Genomic DNA, 15407 nt, shown 5'->3' with positions numbered 1-15407 from the left:
TGTTCAGACAGGTTAGCCACAGAAAACAGTACATCCCAGTATACTGAATACACAATGGGTCAGATTACAAAGCCAGAGAGAGAAAGAGACCCGAAAGGCAGAGAGAGAGAGAATGTCCAGTTGTATTAAAAACAGATAACTTTTTTTTCCTGCTGGTGGGGTTACGTGTAGTGTGACATGAACCCAAGATCCCAGTTGAGGCCATCCTCATGGGTGCGGAACTTGGCTATCAATTTCTGCTCGACGATTTTGCATTGTCGTGTGTCTCGAAAGCCGCCTTGGAGAACGCTTACCCGAAGATCGGTGGCTGAATGTCCTTGACTGCTAAAGTGTTCCCCGACTGGGAGGGAACCCTCCTGTCTGGCGATTGTTGCGCGGTGTCTGCATGGTCTCGCCAATGTACCATGCTCCGGGGCATCCTTTCCTGCAACGTATGAGGGAGACAACGTTGGCCGAGTCACAGGAGTATGAACCATGTACCCGGTGGGTGGTGTCCTCTCGTGTGATGGTGGTATCTGTGTCGATGATCTGGCATGTCTTGCAGAGGTGTCCGTGGCAGGGTTGTGTGGTGTCGTGGAAGCTGTTCTCCTGAAAGCTGGGTAATTTGCTGCGAACGATGGTCTGTTTGAGGTTGGGTGGCTGTTTCGAGGCGAGTAATGGAGGCGTGGGGATGGCCTTAGCGAGGTGTTCGTCGTCATTGATGACATGTTGAAGGCTGCGGAGAACATGGCGTAGTTTCTCCGCTCCGGGGAAGTACTGGACGACGAAGGGTACTCTGTTGGTTGAGTCCAGTGTTAGTCTTCTGAGGAGGTCTATGCGATTCTTCGCTGTAGCCCGTCTGAACGGTCGATCGACAAGTCGAGCGTCATATCCCGTTCTTATGAGGGCGTCTTTCAGCGTCTGTCGGTGTCCATCGCGTTCCTCCTCGTCTGAGCAGATCCTGTGTATTCGCAGGGCCTGACCATAGGGGATGGCCTCTTTTCCAGCTTCCACCCGAACCACGTCACCCCTGCCCTCTACTTATCCAGTGGCCTATCCTTAAGGTAAGCGAAGGATGAACTACATATAAAGAATGATGAATAGTGGGTTATCTATTTTTAAGCTACATGCTACAGATTATGTTTTGCATATTCATTCAGTTAACTGATTTGAAGGATTTTGTGCAAACATGTGCATATTTTCGTGTCTGCGCAGATCTGGATAAACCTTTACAGTTGATCAATCAACAGTAGATCACTATAGATGGTTCAGAGTTGAGAACAACAACTTGCATTTATGTAGCACCTTTAATGTAGAAAAACGTACCAAGGCGCTTCACAGGGCGTAATCAGACAGAAATTGACAGATATTAGGACAGGTGATCAAAAGCTTAGTCAAAGAGGTAGATTTTAAGGAACATCTTTAAAGGAGGAGAGAGAGAGAGGCGGAGAGGTTTAGGGAGGGAATTCCAGAGCTTAGGGCGTAGGCAGCTGAAGGCACAGCCGCCAATGGTGGAATGATGAAAATCGGGGATGTGCAAAAGGCCAGAATTGGTGGAGCACGGAGATCTCGGAGGGTTGTAGGGCTGGAGAAGGTTAGAGATGGGGGGGGGGTGGTGGGCGAGGTCATGAAGGGATTTCAACACAAGGATGTTAATTTTAAAATCGAGGCGTGCAATTTTACTGAAACTCATTTCAGAGATTCATGGTACAAGAAAAAATTGCTCGTCCCTTACTGATTATTCTGCATTAATTAAATGAATTGAAAGTGTCACACATTTGTGGACCAACCTGAATGATGTGCAGTTTTAAGACATCTGTGCAGAGCTTTCAGAAAAGCATAAATGTACCACCAATTTAACATAGAATGATTACAGCACAGAAGGAGGCCATTCAGCCCATTGAGCCTGTGCAGGCTCTTTGTAAGAGCAATCCAGTTAGTCCCATTTCCCCACACTTTCCTCATAGCCCTTCACATTTTTTCCCTTCAAGTATTTATCCAATTCCTTTTTAAAAGCCACAATTGAATCTGCTTCCACCACCCTTTCAGGCAGCACATTGAGAGGTGTAGAGGAAGTGAGGGACCTTGGAGTGCATGTCCACAGATCCCTGAAGGTAGCAGGACAGGTAGATAAGGTGGTTAAGAAGGCATATGGGATACTTTCCTTTATTAGCCGAGGCATAGAATATAAGAGCAGGGAGGTTATGTTACAACTGTATAAAACACTGGTTAGGCCACAGCTTGAGTGCTGTGTACACTTCTGGTCACCACATTACAGGAAAGGTGTGATTGCACTAGAGAGGGTACAGAGGAGATTTCACTGTGTTGCCAGGACTTGAGAATTGCAGCTATGGGGAAAGACTGGATAGTCTGGGCTGGTTTTCTTTGGAACAAAGAAGGCTGAGGAGAGATTTAATTGAGATGTATAAAATTATGACGGGCCCAGGTGGAGAACATAAGAACCGAAAGAATGGGAGCAGGAGTAGGCCACATGGCAGCTTGAGACTGCTCCACCATTCAATCAGATCAAGGCTGATCTTCAGCCTCAACTCCACTTTCCTGCTCAATCCTCATATCCCTTGATTTCCCTAGAGTCCAAAAATCTATCGATCTCAAATCTTGAACATACTCATCATCCACAGCCCTCTAGGGTAGAGAATTCTAAAGATTCACAACCCACTGAATGAAGAAATTCCCCCTCATCTCAGACTTAAGTGGCCGACCCCTCATCCTACGACTTTCCCCTCTAATTCTAGACTCTCCAGCCAGGGGAAACAACCTCTCGGGTAGGGTACAGTAGCATAGTGGTTATGTTACTGGACTAATAATCTGGACGAGTGAGTTCAAATCCCGCCAAGGCAGCTGGGGAATTTAAATTAAATTAATTAAATAAAATCTCGAATTAAAATACTAGTATCAGTAATGGCAGCCATGAAACGACCGGATTGTTGTAAAAACCCATCTGGTTCACTAATGTCCTTTAGGGAAGGAAACCTGCCGTCCTTGCCCGGTCTGGCCTATTTGTGACTCCAGACCTACAGCAATGTGGTTGATTCTTAATCGCCCTCTGAAATGGCCTGGCAAGCCACTCAGTTGTAAAATCTCGCCAAAAAAAGTCATAAGAATAAAACCAGACGGACCACCCGGCATTGGATCACCAGGAACGGACACGACAAAGGCAAACCAAGCCCAGTCGACCCTGTAAGGTCCTCCTCACCAGTCTGTGGGACAGTTCTCCCAATTTTGGCACAAGTCCCCAGATGTTAGTCAAGCAACAGCCTGATGTAGCCGTACTCACAGAATCATACCTTTCAGCCAACGTCCCAGACTCATCCATCACCATCCCTGGGTATGTCCTGTCCCACCGGCAGGACAGACCGACCAGAGGTGGCGGTTCAATGATATACAGTCAGGAGGGAGTGGCCCTGGGAGTCCTCAACATTGACTCTGGACCCCATGAAATCTCATGGCATCAGGTCAAACATGGGCAAGGAAACCTCCTGCTGATTACCACCTACCGCCCTCCCTCAGCTGATGAATCAGTCCTCCTCCATGTTGAACACCACTTGGAGGAAGCACTGAGGGTAGCATGGGCACAGAATGTACTCTGGGTGGGGGACTTCAATGTCCATCACCAAGAGTGGCTCGGTAGCACCACGACTGACCGAGCTGGCCGAGTCCTGAAGGACATAGCTGCCAGACTGGGCCTGCAGCAGGTGGTGAGCGAACAAACACGAGGAAAAACCTACTTGACCGCGTCCTCACCAATCTACCTGTCGCAGATGCATCTGTCCATGACAGTATTGGTAGGAGTGACCACCGCACAGTCCTCGTGGAGACGAAGTCCCGTCGTCGCACTGAGGACACCATCCAACGTGTTGTGTGACACTACCACCGTGCTAAATGGGATAGATTCAGAACAGATCTAGCAGCTCAAAACTGGGCATCCATGAGGCGCTGTGGGCCATCAGCAGCTGCAGAATTGTATTCCAGCACAATCTGTAACTTTATGGCCTGGCATATTCCTCACTCTACCATTACCAACAAGCCAGGGGATCAACCCTGGTTCAATGAGGAGTGTAGAAGAGCATGCCAGGAGCAGCACCAGGCGTACCTGGTGAAGCAACAACTCAGGACTACATGCATGCTAAACAGTGGAAGCAACATGCTATAGACAGAGCTCAGCGATTCCACAACCAACGGATCAGATCAAAGCTCTACAGTCCTGCCACATCCAGTCGTGAATGGTGGTGGACAATTAAACAACGAACGGGAGGAGGAGGCTCTGCAAACATCCTGATCCTCAATGATGGTGGAGTCCAGCACATGAATGCAAAAGACAAGGCTGAAGCGTTTGCAACCATCTTCAGCCAGAGTGGATGATCCATCTCGGCCTCCTCCCGATATCCCCACCATCACAGAAGCCAGTCTTCAGCCAATTCGATTCACTCCACGTGATATCAAGAAACGGCTGAGTGCACTGGATACAGCAAATGCTATGGGCCCCGACAACATTCCGGCTGTCGTGCTGAAGACTTGTGCTCCAGAACTAGCTGCACCTCCAGCCAAGCTGTTCCAGTACAGCTGCAACACTGGCATCTACCCAACAATGTGGAAGATTGCCCAGGTATGTCCTGTCCACAAAAAGCAGGACAAACCCAATCCGGTCAATTACCGCCCCATCAGTCTACTCTCCATCATCAGCAAAGTGATGGAAGGTGTCGTCGACAGTGCTATCAAGCGGCACTTACTCACCAATAACCTGCTCACCGATCCTCAGTTTGGGTTCCACCAGGACCACTCGGCTCCAGACCTCATGACAGCCTTGATCCAAACATGGACGAAAGAGCTGAATTCCAGAGGTGAGGTGAGAGTGACTGCCCTTGACATCAAGGCAGCATTTGACTGAGTGTGGCACCAAGGAGCCCTAGTAAAATTGAAGTCAGTGGGAATCAGGGGAAAACTCTCCAGTGGCTGGAGTCATACCTAGCACAAAGGAAGATGGTAGTGGTTGTTGGAGGCCAATCATCTCAGCCCCAGGACATTGCTGCAGGAGTTCCTCAGGGCACTGTCCCAGGCCCAACCATCTTCAGCTGCTTCATCAATGACCTTCCCTCCATCATAAGGTCAGAAATGGGGATGTTCACTGATGACTGCACAGTGTTCAGTTCCATTCGCAACCCCTCAAATAATGAAGCAGTCCGAGCCGGCATGCAGCAAGACCTGGACAACATCCAGGCTTGGGCTGATAAGTGGCAAGTAACATTCGCACCAGACAAGTGCCAGGCAATGACCATCTCCAACAAGGGAGAGTCGAACCACCTCCCCATGAAATTCAATGGCATTACCATCGCCGAATCACCACCATAAACATCCTGGGGGCCACCATTGACCAGAAACTTAAATGGACGAGCCATATAAATACTGTGGCTACAAGAGCAGGTCAGAGGCTGGGTATTCTGCGACGAGTGTCTCACCACCTGACTCCCCAAAGCCTTTCCACCATCAACAAGGCACAAGTCAGGAGTGTGATGGAATACTCTCCACTTGCCTGGATGAGTGCAGCTCCAACAACACTCGAGAAGCTCGACACCATCCAGGACAAAGCAGTCCGCTTGATTGGCACCCCATCCACCACCCTAAACATTCACTCCCTTCACCACCAGTGCACAGTGGTTGCAGTGTGTACCATCCACAGGATGCACTGCAGCAACTCGCCAAGGCTTCTTCGACAGCACCTCCCAAACCCGCGACCTCTACCATCGAGAAGGACAAGGGCAGCAGGTACATGGGAACAACACCACCTGCACGTTCCCCTCCAAGTCACACACCATCCCGACTTGGAAATATATCGCCGTTCCTTCATCGTCGCTGGGTCAAAATCCTGTAACTCCCTTCCTAACAGCACTGTGGGAGAACCTTCACCACACGGACTGCAGCGGTTCAAGGCGGCTCACCACCACCTTCTCAAGGGCAATTAGGGATGGGCAATGAATGCAGGCCTCGCCAGCGACGCCCACATCCCATGAACGAATAAAAAACAAGCATCCACGCTGTCAAGCCCCCTCAGAATCTTATATGTTTCAATTGGATCACCTCCCGTTCTTCTGAACTCCAGAGATTATCGGCCCATTCTACATAACCTCTCCTCATAAGACAACCCTCTCTTCCCTGGAATTAATCTGGTGAACCTTTGTTGCACCGCCTCGAAGGCAAGTATATCCTTCCTTCGATGAGGAGACCGCAAGTGTACACAGTACTCCAGATGAGGTCTCACCAAAGCCCTGTACAACTGTAGTAAGACTTCTTGTACTCCAACCCCCTTGCATAGAAACATCGAAAATAGGAGCAAGAGTTGGCTATTCAAAATTATCATGGCTGATTGTCGAACTCGGTACCTTGTTCCCGCTTTTTCCCCATATCCCTTGATCCCTTTAGCATTAAGCAATATATCTGTCTCCTTCTTGAATACATCTAATGACTTGGCCTCCACTGCCTTCTGTGGTAGAGAATTCCACAGGTTCACCACCCTCTGAGTGAAGAAATTGCTCCTCATCTCTGTTCGAAATGGCATACCTCGAATCCTGAAACTGTGACCCCTGGTTCTGGACTCCCCAGTCATCGGGAACACCCTCCCTGCATCTAGTGTCTAGTCCTGTTAGAATTTTATATGTTTCGATGAGATCACCTCTCATTCTTCTAAACTCGAGTGAATATAGGCCTAGTCGACCCAATCTCTCCTCATACGTCAGTTCTGCCATCCCAGGAATCAGTCTGGTAAACCTTCGTTGCACTCCCTCCATGGCAAGGACATCCTTCCTCAGATAAGGAGACCAAAACTGCACACAATACTCCAGATGTGGTCTCACCAAGGCCCTGTATAACTGCAGTGAGACATCCCTGCTCCTGTACTCAAATCCTCTTGCAATGAAGGCCAACATAGCACTTGCCTTCCTCACTGCTTGCTGCACCTGAATGCTCACTTTCAGCGACTGGTGTACAAGGACACCCAGGTCTCATTGCACCTCCCCTTTTCCAATCTATCACCATTCAGATGATATTCTGTCTCTGTTTTTACAACCAAATTGGATAACCTCACATTTATCCACGTTATACTGCATCTGCCATGTTCTTGCCCACTCACCCAACTTGTCGAAATCATATTGGAGCCTCTTTGCATCCTCCTCACAGCTCACATTCCACCCCAGCTTTGTGTCATCTGCAAACTTGGAAATGTTACATTCAGTTCCCCAATCGAAATCATTGATATATATTGTGAATAGCTGGGGCCCAAGCACTGATCCCTGCGGTACCCCACTAGTCACTGCCTGCCACCCGGAAAAAGACCTGTTTATTCCTACTCTCTGCTTCCTGTCTGTCAACCAATTCTCAATCCATGCTAGTATATTCCCCCCCAATCCCATGTGCTTTAATTTTGCACACCTTATCAAAAGCCTCTGAAATTCCAAATACACCACATCCACTGGTTCTCCCTTATCTATTCTACTAGTTACATCCTCAAAAAACTCCAGTAGATTTGTTAAGTATGATTTCCCTTTCATAAACCCATGCTGACTTTGTCCAATCCCGTTAATGCCCTCCAATTGTTCTGTTATCACATCTTTTATAATAGACTCTAGCATTTTCCCCACTACTGATGTTAGGCTAACTGGTCTGTAATTCCCTGTTTTTTCTCTCCCTCCTTTTTTAAATAGTGTGGTTACATTTGCCATCCTCCAATCTGTAGGAACTGTTCCAGAGTCGATAGAATTTTGGAAGATGATCACCAATGCATCCACTATTTCCAGGGCCACTTCCTTTAGTACTCTGCAATGTAGATTATCAGGCCCTGGGGATTTGTCAGCCTTCAGCCCCATTAATTTCCCTCGCACTATTTTTTTACTAATACTGGTTTCCTTCAGTTCCGCCCTCTCACTAAACCCTTGGTTCCTTAACATTTCTGGGAGGTTATTTGTGTCCTCCTTTGTGAAGACAGAACCAAAGTATTTGTTTAATTGTTCTGCCTTTTCTTTGTTCCCCATCATAATTTCCCCCATTTCTGACTGTAATCTTTTTCTCGACATATTTATGGAAGCTTTTATAATCAGTATTTATGTTCCCTGCTAGTTTACTCTCCTACTCTACTTTTCCCCTCTTAATCAATCTCTTCACTCTCCTTTGCTGAATTCTGAACTGCTCCCAATCCTCAGGCTTGCTGCTTTTTCTGGCAATTTTATATGTCTCCTCTTTGGATCTAATACTATCCCTAATTTCTTTTGTAAGCCACTGTTGAGCCACCTTTCCTGTTTTATTTTTGTGGCAGACAGGAATGAATAATTGTTGTAATTCCTGCACACATTCTTTAAATATTAGCCATTGCCTATCCACCGTCATCTCTTTTAGTAAAGTTCTCCAATCTATCATAGTCAACTCACACCTTATACTTTCGTAATTTCCTTTATTTAGATTCAGGACCCTAGTTTCGGATTCAACTACTTCACTCTCCATCTTAATGAGGAATTCTATCATGTTATGGTCGCTCTTCCCTATGGGACCCCGCACAACAAGATTGTTAATTAATCCTTTCTCATTGCACAATACCCAGTCTAGGATCACCTGTTCTCTCGTTGGTTCCTCAACGTATTGGTCTAGAAATCCATCACGTACACACTCCAGGAATTCCTCCCCCACAGTATTATTGCTAGTTTGGTTTGACCAATCTATATGTAGATTAAAGTCACCCACGATTACAGTTGTACCCTTCTTGCATGTGTCTCTAATTTCCTGTTTAATGCCCTCCCCTACATCTCCACTACTGTTTGGGGGCCTATAGACAACCCCCAGCAACGTTTTCTGCCCCTTGGTGTTTCTTAGCTCCACCCATACAGATTTCACATTGTGATTTTCCGAGCCAATATCCTTCCTCACTATTGCATTGATTTCCTCCTTTACTAACAGTGCTACCCCACCTCCTTTCCCTTTTTGCCTGTCCTTCCTAAATATTGAATATCCCTGGATGTTCAGTTCCCATCCTTGGTCACCCTGCAGCCATGTCTCCGTAATCGCAACTATATCATTCCCGCTAATATCTATCTGCGCTGTTAATTCATCTACCTCATTCCGAATGCTCCGCGCATTAAGACACAATGCCTTTAGACTTGTCTTTTTAAGATTGCTCGTCATCTTAGTTTTATTTTGCACTCTGGCCCTATTTGTTTTTCGCCCTTGTTTTCTCTGCCTTCCACTATTGCTTCTTCCCTTTCTGTCTTTTGTTTCTATCCTTGTTTCCCCCTCCTCTGTCTCCCTGCTCAGGTTCCCATCCCCCTGCCATTCTTGTTTAAACCTTCCGCAACAGCACTAGCAAACACCCCCGCGAGGACATCGGTCCCGGTCCTGCTTGGGTGTAACCCGTCCCGCTTGTACAGATCCCACCTTCCCCAGAACTGGTCCCAATGTCCCAGGAATCTAAATCCCTCCCTCCTGCACCATCCCTGCAGCCACGCATTCATCTGGTCTATTCTCCTGTTCCTATACTCACTAGCAAGTGGCACTGGTAGTAATCCTGAGATCAGCACCTTTTGAGGTCCTGTTTTTTAATTTATCTCCTCCTTAAATTCACTTTGCAGGACCTCATCCCTTTTTTTACCTATGTCGTTGGTACCGATATGGCTGTTCACCCTCCCCCTCCAGAATGTCCTGCAGCTGCTCCGTGACATCCTTGAACCTAACACCAGGGAGGCAACATACCATGCTGGAGTCATGTATACGGCCGCAGAAACGCCTATCTGTTCCCCTTACAATTGAATCCCCTATCACTATAGCCCTGCCACTCATTCCTCCCCTCCTGTGCAGCAGAGCCACCCGTGGTGCCACAAACTTGGCTTTTGCTGCTTTCCCCTGATAAGCCATCTCCCCCAACAGTATCCAAAGCAGTATATCTGTTTGAGAGGGAGATGGCCCCAGGGGACTCCTGCTGTCCCTGCCTCGTCCTTTTACTCTGCCTGGTGGTCACCCATTTCCTTTCTGCCTGCGTACTCTTTACCTGTGGCGTGACCACCTCAAAGGCCAACATGCTTTCCTAATTGCCTGCTGTACCTGCATCCTAACTTTTTGTGTTTTTTGTACCAGGACACCCATGTCTGTCTTGACGCCAACATTTAATTGTTTCTCCTCATTTAAAAAATATTCTGCTTTCTATTCTTCCTTCCAAAGTGAATAACCTCACATTTCCCCACATTATACTCCAACAGCCACCTTCTTGCCCACTCACTTAACCTGTCTGTATCCCATTGCAGACTCTGTCATCCTCACAGTTGACTTTCCCACCTAGCTTTGTATTGTCACCAAACTTGGATACAATGCACTCTGTCCCTTCATCCAAGTCATTTAATATCGATTGTAAATAGCTGAGGCCCAAGCACCGATCCTTGTGGCACCCCACTCGTTATTGCCTGCCAACCTGAGAATGACCCGTTTATCCCTCCTGTTTTTTGTCCATTAACCAATCCTCAATCCGTGCTAATATATTACCCACAACCCCTTGAGCCCTTATCTTGTGTAACAACCTTTTATGTGGCACCTTATTTGAGTGCCTTTTGAAAATCCAAATATACCACATCCACTGGTTCCCCTTTATCTACCCTGCTAGTTACATCCTCAAAAAACTCATAAATTTGTCAAAACTTTTTCCTTTTCATAAAACAATGTTGACTCTGCCTAATCATATTATTATGATGTTCCAAATGCCCTGTTACCATTTCCTTAATAATGGATTCTAGCATTTTCCCGACAACTGATGTCAGACTAACTGCCCCTCGTTCCCTGTTTTCTCTCTCCCTCATTTCTTGAATAGTGGGGTTACATTTGCTGCCTTCCAATCCCTGGGACCGTTCTAGAATCTAGCGAATTTTGGAAGATCATAATCAAGGCATCTGTTATCTCTGCAGCCACTTCTTCTAGAATCTTCGGATGTAGGCCATCAGGTCCGGGGGATTTATCGGCTTTTAGTCCCATTAGTTTCTCAAGTACTTTTTCTCTACTGATAATTACTTTAAATTTTTTAAATTTCTCCCTTTCATTTCCCCCTTGGTTCCCCACTATTTCTGGTATTTTTTTTGTGTCTTCTACTGTGAAGACAGATACAAAATATTTGTACCATTTCCTGATTTCCCCATTATAATGTCTCCTGTCTCAGCCTCTAAGGGACCAATTTTTCTTGCTACTCTCTTCCTTTTTACATACTCGTAGAAGCTCTTACAATCTGTTTTTATATTTCTTGCTAGTTTAATTTCATATTCACCCTTTTTATCAATTTTTTGGTAATCCTTGTCTGGTTTTTGAAACTCTCCCAATCCTTAGACTTACTATTCTTCTTGCCAACATTATAAGCCTCTTCTTTTAATCTAATAGTATCCTTAATTCTTTAGTTAGCCACGGGTGGATCATGTTTCCCAATGAGTTATTTCTCAATGGAATGTATATTTGTTGAATATTGAAATATTTCTTTAAATGTTTGCCATTGCTTTTCAACAGTCATACCCTTTAATTTAATTTGCCAATCTGCCTTAGCCAACTCGCCCCTCATACCTATGTAATAAAGTGGATAGGAAGAACCTATTTTCCTTAGCAGAGTGGTCAATAATCAGGGGAAATAGATTTGAAGTAATTGTGGGAAGGAAGGCTTAGAAGGGACCTGAGGAGAAAAGTTTTCACCCAGAGAGTGGTGGGGGTCTGGAACTCACTGCCTGAAAGGGTGGTAGAGGCAGAAACCCTCAACTCATTTCAAAAGTGGATGAGCACTTGAAGTGTCGTAACCTACAGGGCTACGGACCAAGTGCTGGAAAGTGGGATTAGGCATCTTTAGGCTCTTTTAGTATTAGGATCTTTTTCAACTGGCACAGAAACGATGGGCTGAATGGCTTCCTTCCGTGCTGTAAATTGCTATGATTCTGTGATGGCAGAAATCTATGCTGACACCTTTTTCCCCATTTATATTAATGATTTGAACATAGGCATAAGAGGAATGGTATTGAAGTTAATGGGTAATGCCAAACTGTGAGGAAGAGTGGGTGGGCTAATGGAGTGAAAGATAGGTGACGGGTGCAGGTCAATGCACAGAAACACGGAACAGTACGTGAAAGGAAATATATCGTAAACAGTAACATTCTTAAGACAGTGGGGGAACAGAGAGGTTGAGGGGTGTAGGTACGCAGAAAAGGCCATAAAAAGGCAAAAGTAATTCTGGGTTTTGTGCCGAGGGACATTTCATATAAAAAGGAAGGAAGTGATGAATTTGTACAGGAATGTAGCCAGGCTCCAGTTGAGTGTTGTGGGCACCCCATTACAGAAATGATATTATAACCATGGAAAAGGGTACTGCGAAAGTTCACTAGAATTATTATTGGAATGAGAGGTTAGTGTTATGAAAAATGGCTCAAAAAATTGGGGCTTTTTTACTGAGTTCAGAGGGGATTCTAATGAAGATTTTCAAAATTGTGAAAGGTTTTGAGACCGTAAATAGTGAACGATTGCCAGTGGTTGGCAAATTGACAGCAAGAGAATAGTGAGGATTGACTCCAGAAGGACAGAGGGGAAGTCTGAAGAAATTGTTTTCACATAGACGGTTATTAGAATATGAAATGTATTATTACTATTGATGCACGGACTATCCCATCACTGAACAAGAATTGGATAAATATTTGGAAGGGAAGAATGTAAAGGGATACAGGGAAATGGGATTAGAATAGGGATCCATTGAAAAGCTAGCACCAGCACAGGCAGATTGCATTGAAAAGCCGCTCTTGTGCTGTAGTTTCTATGATTTGATGAATATATTACGTATTTCTGCCGCACTTGCACTATTTAGTTTCTTAGTTTTGCAATGGAACCCACACTGAATGTTTCTGGTCTGATACTTATTCACCTGGGAAATGCATGAAATCTCATCATTGAAGCTTGCAATTCCTGTCTGTAGAAACCTTGGATAGAACATAACATTGCATAGCAAAGTACAATGTGTCAAATGTGAATTTTAACATTTTGATCCAGCTCCACTGCCCCAGTGTGTGCACCCCAAATGTATAGATACTGTCTGCCCAATTTTAAAAGCAGGGTCAGATTGTTTCCTATAAATCTGTTACCAATGTGCATGTTGCTCGGAGATCTGGCTGTGGGTTCTGAACGTTTCTGTTGAACTCTTGTGGTAAGCGTTAGTCTAAGGGAAGCCAACTAATGTTCAGGAAAATAAGATCTGCTGATATACTGTGAACCAGGGATTTCTCTCAACATTTGGTGAAAAGCTGTGCAGTTAACAGATTTCACCCTTTACTTCTATTAAACGAGGCTGACTCGAGAACTGCTGTGCCTGCTGCTTTAAATATTAAATCAAATAGATATTTTTTGGTCTGGCTAAGTAATGGATCCCATCATAAAATTATACTTTAAGGTTTATAATCTGGAAATATCTTATTTCTGCCAATTCATGTTGCTTTTGCTGTTTTCATTACATTGATAATCTGGGCTGAATCTCAGCCATCCATGCTGTTTGTATTATCAGTTCATCAGAACCATCTCCAGTCAGACCAGTGACTGATACACAAGAGGTCTCAACATCTTTGCCCTATGGGTGGGAAAACTTGGCCAGAGATCCCATTCCTGTCACTGTCTGACCATCCCCACCTGGAGGTCATGTTGCCTACAGCATTGGGCTGGGATGCTTCCCACAATCAAACAGGTTGCCAGTGCTCACTATTTGAGACTTGTATAAGAATGCTGGCTCCTTGGGTAACATAAAAACATCGAAAATAGGAGCAGGAGTAGGCCATTCGGCCCATCGAGCCTGCTCCATCATTCAATAACACCTCGAGAATTTTCAGTTAATCAGAGAGAGCCAGCATGGATTTGTGAAAGGTAGGTCGTGCCTGACAAACCTGATTGAATTTTTTGAAGAGGTGACTAAAGTAGTGGACAGGGGAATGTCAATGGATGTTATTTATATGGACTTCCAGAAAGCATTTGATAAGGTCCCACAGAAGAGACTGTTAGCTAAGATAGAAGCCCATGGAATCAAGGGAAAAGTACGGACTTGGTTAGGAAGTTGGCTGAGCGAAAGGTGACGGAGAGTAGGGATAATGGGTAAGTATTCACATTGGCAGGATGTGACTAGTGGAGTCCCGCAGGGATCTGTCTTGGGGCCTCAATTATTCACAATATTTATTAACGACTTAGATGAAGGCATAGAAAGTCTCATATCTAAGTTTGCCGATGACAAAGATTGGTGGCATTGTAAGCAGTGTAGATGAAAACATAAAATTACAAAGCGATATTGATAGATTATGTGAATGGGCAAAACTGTGGCAAATGGAATTCAATGTAGACAAATGTGAGGTCATCCACTTTGGATCAAAAAAGGATAGAACAGGGTACTTTCTAAATGGTAAAAAGTTAAAAGCAGTGGATGTCCAAAGGGACCGAGGGGTTCAGGTACATAGATCATTGAAGTGTCATGAACAGGTGCAGAATATAATCAAGAAGGCGAATGGAATGTTGGCCTTTATATCGAGAGGACCAGAGTACAAGGGGGCAGAAGTTATGCTGCAGCTATACAAAACCCTGGTTAGACCGCACCTGGAGTACTGTGAGCAGTTCTGGGCACCGCACCTTCGGAAGGACATATTGGCCTTGGAGGGAGTGCAGCGTAGGTTTACTAGAATGATACCTGGACTTCAAGGGTGAAGTTACGAAGAGAGATTACACAAATTGGGGTTATATTCTCCAGAGTTTCGAAGGTTAAGAGGTGATCTGATCGAAGTTTATAAGATATTAAGGGGAACGGATAGGGTGGATAGAGAGAAACTATTTCCGCTGGTTGGGGATTTTAGGAGTAGGGGACACAGTCTAAAAATTAGAGCCAGACCTTTCAGGAGTGAGATTGGAAAACATTTCTACACACAAAGGGTTGTAGAAGTTTGGAACTCTCTTCCGCAAACGGCAATTGATACTAGCTCAATTGCTAAATTTAAATCTGAGATCGATAGCTTTTTGGTAACCAAAGGTATTAAGGGATATGGGCCAAAGGCAGGTATATGGAGTTAGATCACAGATCAGCCATGATCTTATCAAATGGCGGAGCAGGTACGAGGGGCTGAATGGCCTACTCCTGTTCCTATGTTCCTAATATGATCATGGCTGATCCTCTATCTCAATACCATATTCCCACTCTCTCCCCATACCCCTTGATAACTTTTGTTTCTAGAAATCTATCTAGCTCCTTCTTAAATATATTCGGTGACTTGGTCTCCACAGTCTTCTGTGTTGGAGAATTCCACAGGTTCACCACCCTCTGAGTGAAGAAATTTCTCCGCATCTCAGTCCTAAATGTCCTACCACGTATCCTGAGACTGTGACCCCTCGTTCTGGACCCTCCAGCC

The 15407-nt window shown here is 45.3% G+C and overlaps 1 protein-coding gene across 1 annotated transcript in view; it reads left to right on the top strand.

The window, feature by feature from the left end:
* Nucleotides 1-980: 980 nt before the first annotated feature.
* The window catches only part of ccdc102a (coiled-coil domain containing 102A), a 347394-nt gene continuing 332967 nt past the window's right edge, over nt 981-15407 (top strand). Inside the window, exon 1 of the mRNA XM_067997599.1 lies at nt 981-1043. The gene's annotated coding sequence lies outside the window, so the exon portion shown is untranslated. The remainder of the gene's footprint in view (nt 1044-15407) is intronic.

This window comes from Heptranchias perlo, chromosome 16 (genome assembly GCF_035084215.1).
Source record: "Heptranchias perlo isolate sHepPer1 chromosome 16, sHepPer1.hap1, whole genome shotgun sequence".
Taxonomy (NCBI): domain Eukaryota; kingdom Metazoa; phylum Chordata; class Chondrichthyes; order Hexanchiformes; family Hexanchidae; genus Heptranchias; species Heptranchias perlo.
Note: the sequence above shows the minus strand (reverse complement) of the source record. Positions and strands in the feature narration are given on the sequence as shown.